At 33.3% G+C, this 8,166-nt stretch overlaps 1 pseudogene; it reads left to right on the top strand.

Moving 5' to 3' along the window:
* Nucleotides 1–5,169: 5,169 nt before the first annotated feature.
* The window catches only part of LOC102494453 (60S ribosomal protein L4-like), a 94,426-nt pseudogene continuing 91,429 nt past the window's right edge, over nucleotides 5,170–8,166 (top strand).

The following is an 8,166-nucleotide window of genomic DNA, read 5'->3' as shown; positions in this document are numbered from 1 at the left end:
TAGACATTTAAGTTTAAACTTGTCCAATTTTTGAGATGATTTTCTTCTTTTTGCTTTTCGAAATTTAGTATGTGAATTATACTTTGTTTATTGAACTACAGGAGAGCTAAGTAGCTACTTCTGCTGGAAAGCTTCCTTTCTTCTTGGAAGATGAATATATTCTGATCTCTAAACTGTGAAATCATTTTGGCTTTACCTTTTATATAATTTTTATGTATTTTTTAGAATTTTAGTTACTTTTTTCTGTATAATTGATTCCATTAACTTACAGGTTCCCGAAAGGCAGTGACCATTTTTGTGTTTTTCTTTTCATATTTTCCTAAAGTATCAGCAGTTTGAGGTAGATACTTAATTTTCCATATTGACTGTCTAGGTAAATTTTCTTATTAAAGAAAATTTTATAGGTTCATGCTTCATCTCCTTAAAACAATATAAAGTGTAATATATGTCAAAAACCTTTTTCTACTCTTGACTATAGAATTATTTACCTACTTTAAACCTCAATTATCCATTTTAAAACTACTAAAAATAGTTTATGTGTTTGTTACTTGATGCAAAGCTAACGTTACCAGAATAACTGTATTAGGTTTGTTTTTGCCACGTATTTTGTGTATTGAAGCCATATCAAACAAAAACAACATAATTTATACTTAAAATTTTTTTTCTGTTATTACCTCAATATAAAAAATAAAGTAATTAGGGCCTATTATTATATACCTACTGTGTTCCAGGTCCATCGAGAGGCACTTTACACATACATATTCACACCAATGAGAGCCTAGTCAGACCTGAGCAGAATTTAAGAATAAGTAGTACAAAAAAAGAAAGAATACTCAAATAATGCAGTCAATATATTTAGATAGCAATAGACTAGTACTAATAACACAAATTTCATTTCAGATACCCAATCCTTTTTTAAAAAAATAGATGGGAATTTTATGGGGAAAATATTATCACATTAATGTTTTTTTCTAAATCCCATAGTCAATTTTCCTGCTTGAGCTAGAATTAAATAAATTTAATATAATTGAATAGTAACCATTAAACATGAAAAATTGTACTGTAGGACTGTGTTGCAGGAAGCAATAGAGGTATCAAAATGCTTTTGTTTTGTGTATATAAATATGTACATATATAAGATCATTTTAAGGAAGCTGAAGATAACATAGCTTACATGACTCAGAAAAGGCTATTTATTATAACAATATATTCTGAAAACTGAGCTGTTGATAACAATTTCCAGTATGAAATATCTACCAAAGATTGAGTGATTTTTCACAGCTTATGTACATTTAGAATACTGTTGTTAAGTTTTTCAAACTGCTTGTTGTTTTGTTTAAGAAATCAGAAAGGCTGCTTTAGGCTAACTGGAGGTTATATGTTCACAATAAATCTAGACATGAAAATCAATAGAAACATTTAAACCTGTGATGTTGGAGAAGTGCCTCTCAAAAAAGATCAAATGCTAAGAATTGAATCTCACATACACTATTGCACATTATCACTACAAGTGAAGGCTTGTTGACATTATTCTGTTTCTATTTCAAGGCAGCTGCAATGCAATTTGAAAAACATGACACTATTTAAAGGATCTTCAGGCTTATTAGTGAGGTATCTTAGACTGTGGGTGAAACCTCAGCACTCCAGGGACAGGCTTCCTTATTCACAGAGGGCATTACTAGGGTTAGTCCTTGAACCCAGTGCACACACTGAGAGAACCAGCAGCAAAAACTGGAGACGCATTTTTCATACTAGGTGGGAAATGAGGTATCCACTGAAAGAAAGAATGGAGTGAGAAACACACACAAACACACACACACACACACACACACACACACACATATCAAAGAAAAAGCAGAGATAACGCCATGAATTTATTAAACAGAAAAACATGTATTTTGTAAAGAAACTACCTTCATTCCTCATCCTCTCAGATATCTCTTGTCCTATGACAATACTTCATAAGTCTTTTAGAGCCCTACTGAATCTACCAATAGGTCCTGTCTGTATGTTACTCTCATACTTCCATTGCCTTTCACTGAGTTTTTCTCTTCTTTCCCCCAAATACATTTTGAAATTATTTTCAATTATTAGCCTTACAGAACATTCCAAACAGTAGCTGCGGTTGTGCTCTATAGCCTAAAGAATGTATATGCCTTTGGGAAATTGTGAGGTTGTGAACTACCTTCTACTCCTAAGAGAAATAATAAGCCCTTATGCCCTGTAAACTAGCATTTACACACACGTGTGTGTACATTCACACATGCATGTCAACCAAAGGCTTTTCACTGTGCTAGCTGTTTTAGTGAGAGATAATTCTAATAAGGATAGCAGAATACAAACAGCATTTAAGAATGTACATTATGTCAGATCTTTGAGGGGTACGTGAATATGCTTATATGTGTCTGTGTGTGTAGTTTAAGAAAACAGAGAAGCTCACAAAAGCATAAAACTGTCATAAAGCAATGAAAAGGTATTCCATATAACTTAATAGAAAAAAATGAATAAAATACAAACATGGATTTTCTACAAATGTATTGGTATGCTTAATTCATTCCAAATATTTATTCCAGAATTAATTTAGAAATGCATGGTAAAACAAAAAATATTAGAAAAAAGAGAAGCAAATAAGGAGCACTGAATTTCTAAAATATTAAAGTTTATCATAATCCAATAAAACTATGATGATAGCATAGCATTAAAATACAAGGAGATGGTAAGAAAAGCTCACTGTTTATTTGCTCAAATTTTAGTTTAAGTGGAAAAGCAGATAAAAAGAAATCAGGGTAGAACAATATGATAAGATGTCAGATGTCAAGTTATTTAAGAGCCTATTAAATATTTAAATAGAATTTAGGATAATGTAAAATTAAGAAATAATTGGGTGAAAATCATCTTTAAAAAGAAAGATAGTTCAACATTTTCAATAGGTAATGACTTTCTATACCATATTGATTATTCCTTGCCCTTAAGAAGATTTATCATTCCTAGTCATAGTATACAGAAGATAAAATAGAAGTTTAGATATACTAATAAGTTCCTGTTCTTTCTACAGTGTCACACAGTCCATCAGAGTAAATTCCTTATGTCTTAATCAGCAATAGCCAATAAAATAAAACCTTAATGGGTTATGGACTTCAGATTTTTCCCTAGGAAATTCTAAAGGTTCAGGAGTATTTTTTAAAGTTGACATACCATTTAAAGGCCATTAGAGACTCGCTATGAAGATCAACACACAATTAGACTACCTAAAAATATATATTCTATGGTAATCAAAAATTAAATTTGTACAATTTCTGATACAAAAGCTTAAAATCATTTTACAGATAGAGAAAATTATTTAGTTTTATGTAAAACTGAAACCTGAGCAAAAGTCAATCACTTATTTTATTTAAAAATAAGTTTTATTTAAAAATAAGTTTATTTAAAAATAACTACACACACAGACACTGGCAGATGGCATAGTGGTTATGTTGCTGGACTCCCACATGGCAACCAGGGTTCTAGTCTCTGACCCAGTGGCTTGAAAATCATGCCGGGTACGTGTGTGCACATGCCTAAGTTTCCAGGAGGAGAATGGAGGTGAAGGGATTGCAGCGTGGTCATCCCCCTGGGGGGTGATTTCTCACTTTCCTTTTCACTGTCTCTCTCTCGCCATGTGAGTCCACATTCTCTATTGCAAAAAAATTATAAAATGGAAAAAAAATTTGTATTAGATAAAACCTAGAGATAAGTCTAATCAGCAATTCATAATAAATATGTGAATCCCAGCATTCTAAAAATGTAAACAATTTAATGTGTTTCCATAACTTTGCAGTGATAAAATAAGGAAATTATTTCACACTGACTTTATTGGTTAAAACCACCAACCAGATATTAGCCATGGAAAAGACATTTTTGAAAATTAACTCAATTTTTAACTTAAACACAGTTACAACAAATTTATTTGTGAAAACCCATCCTCTTTGCATATGTTATAATTTACTTCCCCCAAAGATAGGAGAACTTATTTAAGGGCATTATTCAAATAATCTGAAAAGAAATCCAATATCTATTTGTTGAATTAAATCTAAGTGAGTTTTATTTTTATTCCTTGATGGACAAATCCTGGTAGTTTTCCTCAGAAGAGATTTTTTTTTTTAAGTGAGTCAAGGCAGGGGCAAAGGGAATGACATTAAAAAAATAGTAATATCTTCAATTAAGTAACTTTTACCTTTTTTAATTAATATTTAAGAGACTGAGAACATGACTCTTACCTGTCATTGAAAATTGTTTGAAGCCAGACAACTTCACATAACAGAACGTGTTTTTAATTCTTACTGTTGAAATAAGGATATTAAATATTTTTCAAATAACATGATTAGTATTCTGCCATTTATAATTGTAATAATAAAAGCCATATTCTTATAAACTTGTTTAGATATAAAGCAAATGTTTGCTTCATATATAAAGCAAAAGTTCTAATCTAAGCCATATTTATCTTAAATGATTAAGATAAATATTTTCTATCTTAATATCTTCAATTAAGTAACTTTTACCTTTTTTAATTAATATTTAAGAGACTGAGAACATGACTCTTACCTGTCATTGAAAATTGTTTGAAGCCAGACAACTTCACATAACAGAACGTGTTTTTAATTCTTACTGTTGAAATAAGGATATTAAATATTTTTCAAATAACATGATTAGTATTCTGCCATTTATAATTGTAATAATAAAAGCCATATTCTTATAAACTTGTTTAGATATAAAGCAAATGTTTGCTTCATATATAAAGCAAAAGTTCTAATCTAAGCCATATTTATCTTAAATGATTAAGATAAATATTTTCTATCTTGGACAAAAAAAAAAAAGCTGTATTTTTAAGACAGAGAACTAACTGATAGCAGTTATTTTACTTTCTGGCCCAAGTGCAATACACTGTAAAAATGGTACTAACATAATGATTAAATTTCCACTATTTTATTAATTAATAGATGACTCTCTTTCAAAATTTTAGGGCTAAAAACAGTAAAAGATGGATATTTTGATTGTATCAAAAGTACAAAATTTTAAAGTTGGAAAAGCTTTAGGAATCTCTTGGTTAAATTCTAGATCTACAAACTTATAAAGATAAAAGTCAGGTGGAATTAATACTAGAGCAGTATCACTCTGTATTCTAGACATAAGATGTCCCTCCCTAAGAAAATGAAGCATGAGGATACAAAGGATGTTAAGAGTGCCAGAGCAGAATTTATGGCAACTCAGTTTCGGGATCAAATTGGATATTAAAATCTAAAATTTGGGAAATTTTGCATGATTCAGGATTATAGTTACTAGAAGAAAAACCCATTATTGTGTTAATATCATAATTCCATCTCACATTTTCCTTTTGATTTTATTTTTTCACACATACACATGTAAAATAGATAAATAAATAAACATTGGCCATTAAAAAACTCTAAAACATGACATTTTCAAAGATGAATTCATAGAAATTGGAAAATTAATAGTGAGCTATTCATTTATTCATCCCTAAGGGTGCCTCCTTTCAGTTCGACTGAGGAAAATAGGTTCAGTTTTCTTTTATATAATATAAATAACATTGGAGCAAGATTGCATCTGTCATAGATGAAAATACCATATTTATGTCTTCTTATAATCCATTCATTGCTTTATGGACCCAAAGTCCTCCAGGGAGTGTCACAAATCCACATAATGTTCCTAGTGTTACGTTTTGCATTTGGATCTATGATTTAGCTGACAGATGTGAATAAACACTTGGAGTCAGGGAACTCTCTGATAACTGTATATATGTAGAGACCAGAGTGCATATTCCTCTAAGTTCCTATGAGCTTTTCCTAAAATCATTTATGAGCTCTTCTTTACTAATATAAAAATAGTTTTCTGCCTATAAACTATATCCACTTAAAAATATATATATTGTGTTGTATTTTATTCTTTTTCCATCAAATTTTTAATACATTCTTTGAAATGAAGTTAGAACTTTTATACAGAAGTAGAACCCTCCAGTGCTACAAGTTTGAGACATACTCTTTAAAATGAAAAGAGGATCCCAGTCTTTGATTTGGAGAGCAATTTTTGATTCCATACAATAACACTTTTAAATTAAATGTCAGCTTTAAGATTAAAAACAAGCTTTTCATGAGGGAGTTATGGCATTGAGAGCAGCGTTGTCTTCTCTTCTCCCCACCATAGCATGTGTTCGTTCACTGATCACCTACTCTGAAAGGGGAAGTCATCTGGCAAAAAAGAAATGTCACTTTGCCCCTGTAGTCAAGGTTCCCATCTGACCAGATATTGTGAACTTCGGTCATATTAACACAGCCTTATGCTGTCAGTGAATTTGAGGGTTATCAGACAACTGCCGAGGCTTCCGTACCAGGAGAGCTGTGGCTCGAATTCCCACAGTTTGAGGTAGTGGGACTCCCTGTTCTGGCCAGGGTTCTTTTGGAAATATGTGTCAGGGAGGTCAGATGTTTGCACCAACTAAGACCTGGCACCATTGGCACCATGGTGTGAACACAACCCCAAAGTGGTAGGCCCTCTGTTCTGCCTGGGATACTGCCACCCTATGTATTGTGGCTTTGTCTAAGGTCATCATATTGAGGAAATTCCTGAACTTCCTTTGGTAGCAGATGATGAAGTTGAAGACTATAAGAAAATCAAGGAGATTTTGCTTATGAAGAAACTTAAGGCCTAGAGTGACATTATAAAGGTCTATGCCTCTCAGTGAATGAGAGCTGGTAAGGCCAAAATGAAAAGCCATTGTCATATCCAAGGCAGGGGACCCTGCATCATCTATTATGAGGACAATGATATAAAGGTCCTCAAAAATATCCCTGAAATCACTCTGCTTAATATAAGCAAACCGAGCATTTTGAAACTTGCTCCTGGTGGGCATGTGGGACATTTCTGCATTTGACTGAAAGTGCCTTCCAGAGGTTAAATAAACTGTATATATAGCATTTGGTGAAATCTGCTTCTGTCAGGAATAACTACAACCTTCCCATGCACAAGATGATGAACATAGACCTTAGTAGAACCTTGAAAACTCCAGTGATCCAAAGAGCCCTCTGAGGGACCAGTAGTTAGCGTAATGACTATGTCGCTGAACTCCCTTGTAATCAACCATGGTTCAATTCCTGGACCTGGTGCCTTAAACTCATGCTAGGTGTGTGTGCGTGTGTGCCCAAGATCCCAATAGGAAAATGGAGAAGGGATTGCGGTGTGGCCATCCCCCCATGGGGGGTGATTTCTCGCTTTCTGTCTCCCTGTCTTTCTCTCTGTCTCTCTGGCGAGTGCACGTGCCCTGTAACAAAAACCTCTCCCAAAAAGAAAAAAAAAAGATTCATCACAGAATACTGAAGAAGAATCCACTGAAAAACCTGAGAATCATTTTGAAACTTAACTCATGCAAAGGCTGAGCACTGGAACACCTTTCTTTGCCAGGCAAGAATCACAAACGCTGGCTCATTTAGGCAGCAGCGGCAGTAGAAACCAATTCTGCAGAGAAGGGGCTTGCAAGTAAAAAGCCTGTGGTAGGGAAGAAAGGAAAGGGAGTTGGTGCTAAGAAGTACAAAAAGCCTTTGGTGGGGAAAGGGGCTGCTACAAAGAAGCTAGCAGCTGATAAGAAGCCAGCAGAAAAGAAAACTGCTACATTAACCCTTAAATTTGTTTATTCTATAAAGGTTAAATAATTTTGAACAGCTTATTTTAAATAAACACCTTGTTCAAAGAAGCAAGGGACAGCAGATTGTGTATGATTGCGTCGCTGGAGTCCCCCATAGTCAACTGTTGTTTGAGTCCTGGACCCAATGGCTTAAAACTTAGGCCAGGTAAGTGTGCATGTATACTCAAAATTTCAAGAGGAGAATGAAGGAGAAGGGATTGCGATGTGCACCCCCGCCTCACTGGGAGCTGGTTTCTCTCTTTCTGTCTCTCTGTGCCCTATAGCAAAAACCTCTCTTAAAAAAAAATTTTTGGAATATCTCATTGAACAACTGTGGAAAAAAAAATCTTATGATGAAAGGACACTTTGCTTACATATTTCTGTTTAGCATTATTCAATATTTATTCACAGTCTGACCCATTATTGACAAACTTTCCTATGGCCCACACATTCTTTTTTTATCTATGAATTAATTAATTTTAATTTGCTATAGG

Source organism: Tupaia chinensis, unplaced genomic scaffold (assembly GCF_000334495.1).
Source record: "Tupaia chinensis unplaced genomic scaffold, TupChi_1.0 Scaffold139935_1, whole genome shotgun sequence".
Lineage (NCBI taxonomy): Eukaryota > Metazoa > Chordata > Mammalia > Scandentia > Tupaiidae > Tupaia > Tupaia belangeri.
The sequence above is the reverse complement of the archived record's forward strand: the minus strand, read 5'-3'. Positions and strand labels throughout refer to the sequence as shown.